At 41.9% G+C, this 14,075-nt stretch overlaps 1 pseudogene; it reads left to right on the top strand.

The window, feature by feature from the left end:
• Positions 1–211: 211 nt before the first annotated feature.
• Positions 212–13,789, top strand: LOC149237290 (cysteine-rich receptor-like protein kinase 2; annotated as a pseudogene).
• The last annotated feature ends 286 nt before the right edge of the window (positions 13,790–14,075 follow it).

Raw genomic sequence — 14,075 nt, 5'->3', positions numbered from 1 at the left:
TTGATTCACTTGTTTAAATAATTGTAATCAGTTTTTTTTAAGAGCAATCAAGATGAAATATTTTTTTGAAAGCCACAACCACAACAACAAAAATTTTTCAATCTGTCGCTGAGAAAGCCACTTTCCAATTTGTGAGTCTCAAAGACTTAACTTTTTGAGTGGGGCACGCCGGTGTGTGAAATTCAATTAATTCTGTAGCTTTCCGATACCAATGAATTATAAAAGCAGCTTCATTCAGAATTTGACTTCAGGTTTACAGGGTCATTGGACTGTAGGAGCAGTTTCACTCACATTTCAAAAGAGAGAGCGTTCCATTGCTATGCCCTGCTCTGCAATGGGGATGACGATTAAACTCTTAATCATCACTGTGTTACTTATAGTCTCTCTATGTACGGGAATGCGCTTCACCGCAGCTGATCCAGAGACTCCTATTGTTTGGAGCGTTTGTGGGAATAGCGGCAATTATACTTATACAAACGGTAGTGCGTTTCAGCTTAATCTAAACAAGGTATTGGATTCACTGGTGAACAATGTTTATGCCACCGGATTCAATACCTCTAGTATTGTTTCTCAGGGGGCAAACAGCAATAGTACTGTTTACGGGCTTGTCCAGTGCAGGCAAGATTTAGATTCTTCGGATTGCAGACAGTGCGCATCCACCACTAAAGCAAATCTTGTTCAGGTTTGTCAAGACACTTGCGGATTGATTCAACTAGACGGCTGCTTCTTGCGTTACGACGATCATAATTTGTACAACGATATTGAGAGTAAGAAGGATACACCAAGTAATATTCTTTGTAACAGTGGGAACAGCAGTCAGCCACAGCAGTTCACAACTGCTGTGGGAGCCTTGCTCTCAAAAAGTACCGCTAATGCTCAAAAGAGCCCCAAAATTTTCGCTTCAGATTCAGTCGCTGCGCCTGGTAATATATCGCAGACTATGTACAGCTTCACACAGTGTTGGAGAGATCTGTCCCGGACAAGCTGCGGATCCTGCCTGACTTTTGCCTTTGAAAATATATTTGCATGCCAAAGTGGAGCTCTTGGGGCACAATTCGGATCTCAGAACTGCTACTTGCGTTACAAGGTCTATGAATTTTTCAATACCTCTGTTCTGTCGCCGCCACCAGGGGAAAGTACTCCAGTGTCTTCTGGTATGTTCTTCTCATATTTTACATCGAAAAGATATTGTTTTTAAGATTTTGTTTTGGTGAAATAAAAGATATCCAATTTAGTTAGAATTGTTGTGCAAATTTTGCAGGAGGCAAAAAATCTAATGTCCTCAGAATAATTCTGGGCCTATTAGCTGCCATGGTTGTATTAATTGCGATCATAGGCCTTTGGAAGTGGAAGCTTTTCTCTCGACGGAAGCTTCAGGATCAGATTTATCGAACTAGAGCTCCAGAAATTGCTAAATTGTTTAGCCTCGAGGATTTTCAGCTTGTGTCTTGTGAACTGTTCACCAATTTGTTTACTTTGCAATGGGTTTCGCAGGTGACCAAGGAGAGATTAGCTTAGCTCCGAGTATAGCGAATGCGGAACTCATTTTCAAGTACGATTTTCTGAGAGAAGCTACCTCCAATTTTAATTTGGAGAACAAGCTTGGAGAAGGGGGTTTTGGATCCGTATTTAAAGTGAGCTCTTGGTCCTGCATTGAATTCAATTCATATTTAAATGTAATGGAAAACAGAAACTAATTTGAAGTTTATTGATGTACAGGGAATTTTACCAGATAACAGAGAGGTTGCAGTGAAACGGTTGTATATTTCTTCAAGGCAGGGAGACGCTGAATTTTTGAATGAAGCAAATCTCATCAATCCTATTCAGCACAGGAATCTTGTGAAATTGCTTGGTTGCTCCGTTGAAAACTCGGAAAGGCTACTGGTTTACGAATACCTTCCCAACAGTAGTCTCGACAGGATTCTATTTGGTTTTTGCTCACTCTTCAGTCGCTACATATAGATCATAAAGTCCTTAGTTTGTACATATAGATTGCTAATCCCTTTACTGTGCATTTGTAATGCCCCTAGTTAATCGTTAGTGTTTAAATTAAAAACAGTAAATTTAACTGTTGGTTATGGTTATGTTTGGTGAAATTGAGTAATTATTATCGCTGTTACTGTTTTAATTAATTTTGTTGATAATTGTTATTGGTTGCCATTAAGTGTGGTTTGGAAATAAAAACAACTGTTAATGGTTATAGAGCTTCCTCATCAGAGGGATATTAGAATTAAAATATGACATCTGTCAGAAAGGGGAAAAAACCCTAACTACCTTCAGATGGCGGTTGAGACCCTCATACTTATTGTCAAAAAAGAAAAGAAAAGGGGTTGCTACGTTTGGTAAGGACCAGATAGCAAGGCTCAAGAAAAGTTGCAATTTGGCAGCGAACGCTACGTCTGGTAAGGACCAGATAGCGTATGTTGGGAAGCAGAGAACTCCCTGAAACTGCTATGTCTGGTAAGGACCAGATAGCGTAACTCTGGTAGTGCCAGAGGGTTTGCAGACAGCAAGAATCTTGCAGGAGTGCTTGGGGGTGGAAGGTCGAGGAGGACCCTCCTAAGGTCGGGAGGTTTGACAAGCGCACTAAGAGGTTTGCCTCTGAACAGGTATGTATGATCGAGAATTTGGTAGCCTGTATAATGCTGTTGAATTAATTAAAAGCTATGACAGAGCAGGAAACTGCGTAAGGTATAGGGGAAATATCTTCTGAAAAATGCAAGTAGTAAAAGACTTGAACTATGTTTAGATATTTTTCTTTTAAAAGATTGAAACTCTTGTGTGACTGCCATAAAGAAAGGACAATCAAACAGGAAAAGAACAAAACCCAGAATAGAGTTAGGATCACCGATTTTCCTCTGGAAATGAACCCTGAGTAAACCAAGTAACTGCTAAATGGAAAAGAATTCCATGAACATCTATCACGGTATGTGGATCTAATCAAAACGATAATATTGAAAATGATAATATAGAAGCCTAGATACATAAAATTCCATAGAGCGATTCCTACGAAATAGAGGAAGCAATAACAGGTCGATAAAAAATAAATAGACCGTGTGCTCTTAGAATAATTTTCCGAACAGTGACTGCAGGTCTCTTCCGCTAAATACAGAAATTAGAAATTTAAATGTGTCATGCGTTAACGAGATAAGGGGGCTAAGGAGGCTTGTGCTCTCGCCAAGAATTTGTCCTACCCCTGTGCCAAAACGTTCCAAATCAATTGTGGAACACCATTGTGAAATGGGCGGCCGTGGCCGGTATGAACAGGGTAGAGAAGTCGGCGAATAGTCACCAAGACGAAAACAATAAACCACATTTAACAAGCAAACACAGCATGCACATATTGGAGTTAATAATCCTAATCGAAAATAGGAATTTACAAGAATTCTGCAGAACAGAGAAATGTAGCGAAAGTTTTTCCAGTGAGCAACTGTATTCATAAATCAAAGTAAGATATCGGTAATAACCCAACAGAAGCCTCAGAATCCATTATAAGCCGTAACACTTAACTATGAAAATATACATATATATTCATTAACCAGTTAAGAGAAATTACAACAGCTGTAACCACTAATAAACATGAATGTTCACCGCAGGGATAACCCTCGGCCCTGTATCAAATACAAAATATAAAAGAACATGTAGTGAGCGCAGCCCGGTTGGGCATCGCCGCCATACCAGTTCTGGGCAGAACCCAAATTTGCCACAGAGAAACCAGAGTGGGTTATCGATTCTCCCATATTCAGGGGATGATTCATAACAAAAAAAAAGAAAAGAAAACACCGTAGCTCAAACATAGATTCGGCAGTTTGCTAAGAAGAAAGTCAGCCGGAACCTACTCTCAGAATCTTCTCATAATTTTTACATATATGGCGTCGGTTCCTCTTACCAGGAAGCGGAAAGAGGATGGACGGAGCTGTTTTCCACCATGCGCTGGTCACGGTACCCGTATTCCGCACCTGTGATGGAAGAGAAGCCAGAAAACAAAGAACGAATGAGTACCAAAACCATAGTAAAGTAAAAGAATTTTAAAAACCGTAAATGGAGTAGTGTTTACTGTGAGCAAGGAGGTGCATGTATACCGTGGTCATGGCTGGCGGGCGAAACCTCTATCTTCTCCATGGCTAGACATGTAGGTAGTCTGCACTGTGCGAAAATACCAATCGCCAGAGACTTGCTAAGGTTGAGAGTCAATGTGAAAATGAACTGCAATGGGCCAAGTGCGACATAGGAAAACCCTTAAGACTTTTACCCATACCTGGTTTGATATCAACCGTCGATTTGGGAGATCCCATCTCCACCGTAGAAATGGGCGCGGGATTTTTCCGAAGGAACGCTGTCACATGGGCTCATCCGTGCCATGTACTAGGCGCATTAAGATCCGCCTTCAGCGTTGGTAACTGGAGTAGCAACCGGCATGTTGCAGCTTAAGCCAGCTGGCTGGTTACACGCCTCACACGCCAGGTGGACTCATGTGAAAGCCCAGGTCTTAGAGCGCCAAAAATGGTGGTTGGAAAACGTTAACCGGAGCAAGCTCTCCAGCAAACTCGAAAACCCAAACCTGACTAAATAAATGCTGGCACGGGTAGCCTTGTTCACGGTTGGAGATCATAAATAGCAATTGCAGAATCCGCAGGATGAAGACTTAATTAAAATATCAAATCATTCAAACCATAATGGTAAGTATAACCATGCAAACCATCGGATACTTCTCGAGACTGTGGATAGGGTTAAGTTTAATTATTAACCAAGTATCATAATATTACCATAGCCAATGATACACGCATACGCCTAATACCAACATGCGCACATTTAATGTTACCATGGATAAACACTTATAAAGTGCTGAGACTAGGTATAATATTGCCGTGTGTAGAATGCATGTAAAGTGCTGATATAAATATTGTGACTAAGAATAATATTATCATAAGCAAAGTATATGTAAGTGCTGATGTCATTAGGGGTAAATAAATTTTTTTTTTTAGCAGGTAGAAGTTTTACAAGTGGTATCAGAGCGAGGTTGCAACTCTGTGACCTCAGGTCAACCATAACTGAGAAACTGATATAAATAATTGAATTAATGAGCAAGTAGGGGTTATGAGCAAGTAGGGGTTATCCAACGATGTATTGCATGTAATATCTGTGGAAAAGGAACTAATCTTCTGAATAGGTGACAACAGAATGAGAAGAACGAGCAGCGCTCCTCATGGAAATATGGACAGACCAGACAACGTCACCCACCCTCAGGGAAATCCTGAGATTTGGGTGCAGCTAGGGGAGGAGGCACGCAGCACCAATTTGACCATATTGGAGACGGTCCAGGAATTGAAGAACGAGATGGCTCGTTTGCGTGAGGACAACACCAGATTAACCATGGAATAGGAAAGGATCCTGAAAAGTTTATCAGATAAACAAAACCAGCACCAGCCTAACCCCAGTCCGGAGCAAAAGCATGTATCAGAAGAACAAGATTACCATACTGATCAGGAAGAAACAGAGGGAAGGGCGGAGGCTCGAGGTGAGAAATCTGACAACGCTTCTGAACATCAAACCTCAAAAAGACAGCGGATAGAACTACAAGGAGAGTTTCGGAAGATTAAGCCGCCGCATTTTGATGGGGAGTCCGAGGAGGCTGCGGAAGCCTGGTTAATAAACATGAACAAATATTTCCAAGTTTACGAATACGACCACCATCTTAAGGCACGACTGGCTATTTTCCAGCTGCAGGCCAAAGCTACATTATGGTGGGAGGAAGTCAAGATGGTGCGGGGAGTGAGTGAACAGGATATAACTTGGGAAATTTTTCAGAAGTACTTCAAGGAGAAATACTTGACTGAACACTTCTACGATGAAAAAGCACGGGAATTTCATGATCTGCGGCTTGGGCAGCAGACCATGGATGAATTCATTACCAAATTTACATCTCTACTCCGCTATGTACCATACATACGGGAGGAAAAGGCAAAAGTGCAGCGGTTTTTTAGCAGTCTGCCCCAAACAATGCGGGAAATGATTGAATTTGATAACCCGAAGACCATGGATGAAGCGATTCAGAAAGCTAGAATATGCTATCAGCAGAATAAACAAAAGAGAGAAAGTTTTGGGAAGCGTTGGGTGGATAGAAAGGGCGGCAAAACCACTATGGGAGTTAAGGGAGCTCGTGGCAGTTTCAGCAAAGGAGGCTCAAAAGGGCCCAACAGTAGGAATCAGTCTAGAAATCAGCTCAGAATGAAACCACCTAATGAGCCCAAATATAGCGAGCAGCCGGGCAGAGTTGATAATGAGGGGACAGCTAGACCGCCAGTACAGTGCTGGGGTTGTGGCGGGCCACACTATATTAAGAACTGTCCTCACCGAAAGGGTAGTGATCAGGTGTCCCAGGTTTATGAAGCTTCTACAGTGGGAGATGTAGCTCGGTCCATACCAAGAATAAATGCCGCTCTCGAGGACCGTCAAGCTGATTACCAGCCAACGATGGTAGAGTTCGAAGGTAAGATTTTTGATCGAACTGTTTCTGTTTTAGTAGACCCAGGAGCTACATTAAGTTATGTTAGCCCCAAAGTAGTGGAAAGCTGTAATTTACAATCTGTTAAGTTTAAGAGTCCATGGTTGGTTCAGCTAGCTACCGGGGCCAAAAGGCGGGTGCTGGCCAAGGTCAGCAACTGCCCATTAAAGATAGCTGGACAGACAGTGACAACAGAATTAAATGTACTTCCTCTCGGCTCCTATGATGTGTTAATTGGAATGGACTGGCTGGAAAGGCGGTGGTCCATAATAAATTGCAAAACCAAGACAATTTCCTACCGGGATGAACTGGGAAATGAACAGGAAATTTAGGGTATCCTGAAGCCAGTACAGATCCGGCCAATTACTGCCTCACAACTGGCTAAATGCATCCGGAAAAAGTGTCAAGTATATGCAGTTCAAGTGGGTCATGCCAAATCTGAAGATAAAGATAATGCATTGGAAAGCATACCGGTAGTGCAAGAATTTGCAGATGTGTTTCCCGAGGAAATACCAGGACTGCCCCCTAAAAGAGATTTGGATTTTACCATAGAGCTGGTGCCTGGTGCAGCCCCAGTGTCTCGAGCACCGTACCGGATGAGTGTGCCGGAATTAACAGAATTAAAGATGCAGCTGCAAGAGCTGTTGGACAAGAAGTACATCCGTCCCAGTGTATCACCCTGGGGAGCCCCGGTACTGTTTGTTAGGAAAAAGGATGGAACTCTCCGTATGTGCATAGATTATCGACAGCTGAATAAATTGACAGTGAAAAACAAATACCCACTACCCCGTATCGATGAACTGTTCGATGAGGTGAAAGGGGCGATGATATTTTCAAAGATCGATTTGAGATCTGGTTATCATCAAATCAGAATTAAGGAAGAGGATATAGCCAAAACTGCTTTTCGAACCCGTTATGGGCACTATGAGTTCGTGGTACTGCCTTTCGGGTTGACCAATGCACCTGCAACGTTTATGTGCCTGATGAATAGTGTATTTCATCAGTATTTGGATAAATTCGTGTTAATTTTTATTGATGATATACTGATATACTCTCGGAATATTAAAGAGCATGAGGAGCATCTCAGACTTGTGCTACAGACTCTACGGGAACATCAGTTATATGGAAAATTTAGCAAATGCGACTTTTATAAAAAGCAGATCCAGTATTTGGGGCACATCATCACCGAGAAAGGCATTGCTGTGGACCCTGAAAAGATTAAAACCATAATGGAATGGCCAACACCAAAGGACGTGGTAGATATCAGGTCTTTCATGGGGCTGGCTGGATATTATAGGCGGTTCGTGGAAAGTTTTTCCAGGGTTGCATACCCCATCACCTCCTTGCAAAAGAAAGGGAAAATATTTAAGTGGACAGCGGAGTGTCAACAGAGTTTTGAGCAACTCAAACACTTGCTCACCACTGCACCTGTGCTGAGCATTGCAGACTCGGAAAAAGATTACGTAGTCTGCACAGATGCAAGCAAAGAGGGTGTAGGAGGGGTGCTGATGCAAGAGGGGAGGGTGATCGCGTATGAATCCAGAAAATTGAAAGAACATGAACATAAGTATTCAGCCTATGATTTGGAACTCACTGCTGTAGTACATGCGCTAAAAATGTGGCGCCATTATTTGGTGGGAAGAAAATTTTTATTGATGACAGATCATCACAGCTTAACTAGCTACTTAAGTCAACCAACTTTAAACGCTAGACAAGCTAGGTGGGTGGACTTTTTGGGCAGTTTTGATTTTGAAATCAAACACTTAAAAGGAAAAGAAAACCGGGTGGCGGATGCATTAAGCCGAAAAGCGCATTGTCTCTATGAAATTGGCCTTAGTGAAGGACGGTCTACCCTTAGCAAAGAAATTATAGAGGCTGCTGAGCAAGATCAAATCTACCAGCAAAAGAAACAACTTGTGCAGAATTCAAACATCCACATCATGCAACAAGGTTACGAATTGGACGCAGCAGGCATTTTATGTTACAAGAAAAGAATATGTGTACCCGACCGGAGCGATATTAAGAGAAAATTCTGGATGAAAATCATAAAAGTCCTTATGCGGGACATCCGGGTTATCAAAAGTTAATCACTTCGCTTCGGAAGGAATATCACTGGCCAGGCATGAAAAGGGACGTAACGGAATATCTGGCACGATGCATAGAATGTCAGCTAATTAAAGCTGAACATTAACACCCCGCGGGTTTGCTACAACCATTACCCATACCAGAATGGAAGTGGGAAGTTATTACCATGTATTTTATTACAGGGTTACCGAAGTCCAAGAAGAACAATGACTCTATTATGGTTGTAGTGGACAAACTCAGTAAGACATCCCACTTCATACCAGTTCAATCTACGTATCGTGCAACCCAAATTGCAAATGTTTTTATGCAGAACATATTTAAGCTCCACGGGCTGCCAAAAACTATAATATCTGATCGCGATGTCAAATTCACATCAGCTTTTTGGAGGACCTTGTTTGAAGGTCTGGGAACTCAATTGAATTTTAGCACCGCATATCATCCGCAGACTGATGGGCAGACTGAGCGGGTGAATCAAGTGTTGGAGGACATGCTGAGGTCTTATGTGATGCAACAACCCACTCGGTGGGAAGAGTATTTGCATCTTGTGGAGTTTGCTTATAACAATGGATATCATGCATCCTTGCGGATGAGCCCATTCGAAGTACTTTACGGCAGAAAATGCCGCACGCCATCCAGTTGGAGTGGACCGGAAGACAGACTCATGCTGGGTCCTGAAATGTTAAAAGAGATGGAGGCAATGGTTAAGAGAGTGCGGGCTAATTTAAAAGTAGCCCAAGACAGACAAAAAAGTTTTGCAGATCGTAAAAGGACCTTTAGGGAGTACCAAGTGGGAGAACATGTATATGTTAGAATTCGGGCAAGGAGAAGCGCTTTACAATGGAATGGTTGTGCCAAATTGGCACCCCGTTTTTGTGGACCTTTTCAGATTTTAGCACGAGTGGGGCCGGTAGCTTATCAGCTAGCCCTACCTAGCCACATCCGGGTCCATAATGTCTTCCACGTGTCAGTTTTAAAAAAACATGTCTATGACCCTAAACACATAATTAGCTGGCAGGACATACAGGTGGAACCGGAAGGAGAATTCCTAGTCGAGCCGGTGAGCATATTAGATCGGAGAAGGGTCGTGCTGCGGAAACGAGTCATCACCCAGGTTAAAGTGCAGTGGCAACACTTTGGGCCAGAAGAGGCCACTTGGGAGGATGAACATAGCATGAAAGTAAATTATCCCGAATTGTTTATGGGTGAACAACATCGGGACGATGTTGAACTTCAGGAGGGGGAGAGGTAATGCCCCTAGTTAATCGTTAGTGTTTAAATTAAAAACAGTAAATTTAACTGTTGGTTATGGTTATGTTTGGTGAAACTGAGTAATTATTATTGTTGTTACTGTTTCAATTAATTTTGTTGATAATTGTTATTGGTTGCCATTAAGTGTGGTTTGGAAATAAAAAAAACTGTTAATGGTTATAGAGCTTCCTCATCAGAGGGATATTAGAATTAAAATATGCAATCTGTCAGAAAGGGGAAAAAACCCTAACTACCTTCAGATGGCGGTTGAGACCCTCATAGAGGAAGGATACTTAATGTCAAAAAAGAAAAGAAAAGGGGTTGCTACGTCTGGTAAGGACCAGATAACAAGGCTCAAGAAAAGTTGCAATTTGGCAGCGAACGCTACGTCTGGTAAGGACCAGATAGCGTATGTTGGGAAGCAGAGAACTCCCTGAAACTGCTATGTCTGGTAAGGACCAGATAGCGTAACTCTGGTAGTGCCAGAGGGTTTGCAGACAACAAGAATCTTGCAGGAGTGCTTGGGGGTGGAAGGTCGAGGAGGACCCTCCTAAGGTTGGGAGGTTTGACAAGCGCATTAAGAGGTTTGCCTCTGAACAGGTATGTATGATCGAGAATTTGGTAGCCTGTATAATGTTGTTGAATTAATTAAAAGCTATGACAGAGCAGGAAACTGCGTAAGGTATAGGGGAAATATCTTCTGAAAAATGCAAGTAGTAAAAGACTTGAACTTTTTCTTTTAAAAGATTGAAACTCTTGTGCGATTGCCATAAAGAAAGGACAGTCAAACAGGAAAAGAACAAAACCCAGAATAGAGTTAGGATCACCGATTTTCCTCTGGAAATGAACCCTGAGTAAACCAAGTAACTGCTAAATGGAAAAGAATTTCGTGAACATCTATCACGCTATGTGGATCTAATCAAAACGATAATATTGAAAATGATAATATAGAAGCCTAGATACATAAAATTCCATAGAGCGATTCCTACGAAACAGAGGAAGCAATAACAGGTCGATAAAAAATAAATAGACCGTGTGCTCTTAGAATAATTTTCCGAACAGTGACTGCAGGTCTCTTCCACTAAATACAGAAATTAGAAATTTAAATGTGTCATGCGTTAACGAGATAAGGGGGCTAAGGAGGCTTGTGCTCTCGCCAGGAATTTGTCCTACCCCTGTGCCAAAACGTTCTAAATCAATTGTGGAACACCATTGTGAAATGGGCGGCCATGGCCGGTATGAACAGGGTAGAGAAGTCGGCGAATAGTCACCAAGACGAAACAATAAACCACATTTAACAAGCAAACACAGCATGCACATATTGGAGTTAATAATCCTAATCGAAAATAGGAATTTACAAGAATTCTGCAGAACAGACAAATGTAGCGAAAGTTTTTCCAGTGAGAAACTGTATTCATAAATCAAAGTAAGATATCGGTAATAACCCAACAGAAGCCTCAGAATCCATTATAAGCCGTAACACTTAACTATGAAATATACATATATATTCATTAACCAGTTAAGAGAAATTACAATAGTTGTTACCGCTAATAAACATGAATGTTCACCGCAGGGATAACCCTCGGCCCTGTATCAAATACAAAATATAAAAGAACATGTAGTGAGCGCAACCTGGTTGGGCATCGCCGCCATACCAGTTATGGGCAGAACCCAAATTTGCCACGGAGAAACCAGAGCGGGTTACCGATTCTCCCATATTCAGGGGATGATTCATAACAACAACAAAAAAAAGAAAACACCATAGCTCAAACATAGATTCGGCAGTTTGCCAAGAAGAAAGTCAGCCAGAACCTACTCTTAGAATTTTCTCATAATTCTTACATATATGGCGTCGGTTCCTCTTACCAGGAAGCGGAAAGAGGATGGACGGAGCTGTTTTCCACCATGCGCTGGTCACGGCACCCGTATTCCGCACCTGTGACAGAAGAAAAGCCAGAAAACAAAGAACGAATGAGTACCAGAACCATAGTAAAGTAAAAGAATTCAAAAACCGTAAATGGAGTAGCGTTTACTGTGAGCAAGGAGGTGCATGTATACCGTGGCCATGGCTGGCGGGCAAAACCTCTATCTTCTCCATGGCTAGACATGTAGGTAGTCTGCACTGTTGAAAAATACCAATCGCCAGAGACCTGCTAAGGTTGAGAGTCAATGCGAAAATGAACTGCAATGGGCCAAGTGCGACATAGGAAAACCCTTAAGACTTTTACCCATACCTAGTTTGATATCAACCGTCGATCTGGGAGATCCCATCTCCACCATAGAAATGGGCGCGGGATTTTTCCAAAGGAACGCTGTCACATGGGCTCATCCGTGCCATGTACTAGGTGCATTAAGATCCGCCTTCAGCGTTGGTAACTGGAGTAGCAACCGGCATGTTGCAGCTTAAGCCAGCTGGCTGGTTACATGCCTCACACGCCAGGTGGACATCATGTGAAAGCCCAGGTCTTAGAGCGCCAAAAATGGTGGTCGGAAAACGTTAATCGGAGCGAGCTCTCCAGCAAACTCGAAAACCTAGACCTGACTGAATAAATGCTGGCACGGGTAGCCTTGTTCACAATTGGAGATCATAAATAGCAATTGCAGAATCCGCAGGACGAAGACTTAATTAAAATATCAAATCATTCAAACCATAATGGTAAGTATATCCTTGCAAACCACCGGATACTTCTCGAGACTGTGGATAGGGTTAAGTTTAACTATTAACCGAGTATCATAATGTTACCATAGCCAATGATACATGCATACGCCTAATACCAACATGCGTACGTTTAATGTTACCATGGATAAACACTTATAAAGTGCTGAGACTAGGTATAATATTGCCGTGTGTAGAATGCATGTAAAGTGCTGATATAAATATTGTGACTAAGAATAATATTACCATAAGCAAAGTATATGTAAGTGCTGATGTCATTAGGGGTAAATAATTTTTTTTTTTAGCAGGTAGAAGTTTTACAGCATTGCAGATGCAACGAAACGCCATTTACTTGATTGGAAAAAGCGGTATGAAATCATGGTTGGAATTGCACGTGGGCTGGCCTATCTTCACGAGGAATCTGAGATTCGGATCATCTACAGAGATATTAAAGCCAACAATATTTTACTAGATGACAAACACAGACCCAAAATAGGAGACTTTGGATTAGCCAGGTTTTTTGCAGATGATCGGAGCCACGTTAGCACTAGAGTTGCAGGAACTTTGTAAGAATTTTCCCTACCATTGAAATGTTTGAGGTTCCCAAATAATTCATTTCGTTAAGTCTTTAAGATATGGAGATTTGATTAAATATGGAATTTTGCAGAGGTTACATGGCCCCTGAGTACGCTTTGCGTGGACAACTGACAGAGAAAGCGGATGTATTCAGCTTTGGAGTCCTTCTACTTGAGATTATCAGTGGAAGAAAGAATCAGAGTTCGGGTGAAAACATGGAATTTCTCATCGAAGGAGTATGTTTCCTGTGGTTCTCATCTTTCTAATCGAATTTTTTTCCTATATGCAGAGCTTCTTGCGAACTAAAGTTTTTATTTTTATTTTTTTTGATATTGGCCAATTACCAGACATGGAGATTTTATAAAACAGAGAGAGCTTTATAAGTTATGGATCGGACATTGGATGACAGTTATTCATGGGAAGAATGCATTAGAGTGATTAAAATCGGTCTTCTGTGCACGCAAGCGGTTGCAGCGTTAAGGCCTTCAATGTCCCGGGTGGTGTGGATGCTGACAAGTGAGCGAGAAGATCTTCCCTCGCCCACAAAGCCTACTTTCATAGATCTGGATGGTGTGTGGGTACACAACATAGGTAAGCGAGGCAGAGACAAAGCATCAAGCAGTAATTGGTCATCCAAAGCACCAACTTCTTCTTCAGCACCTTCCGATATCTATTCTGCAGCAGCTGAGCCTTCATCGAGCATTCTGGAGCCAAGGTGAAAGTCAACAAATGTCGGTAGCCTCTCGGCAACATCCTAACCATTACCTACTCAGACGGTGGGAGCAGCATATTGTCGAAGAGAATATATGGTAGAACCAGGCTAGGATTACATGCAAATGATTTTAGACACTAAAATTTCATAAACTGATATTGGTCATGAGATTTGCTTGTATCTTCCTACATTATCTACGGGGTATGGGTGACGCCTCGGAATGCCTTTTAAACGAAGAGCAGTGAAGCATCTGCTCTGCAAGATTTAAACGTAAACTATTCTTTGCAAATAGG

This window comes from Pinus tabuliformis, chromosome 8 (genome assembly GCF_031772625.1).
Source record: "Pinus tabuliformis cultivar Carrire ecotype Pingquan chromosome 8, CPIR1, whole genome shotgun sequence".
NCBI lineage: Eukaryota > Viridiplantae > Streptophyta > Pinopsida > Pinales > Pinaceae > Pinus > Pinus tabuliformis.
This window is presented reverse-complemented; position numbering and strand designations above follow the sequence as displayed.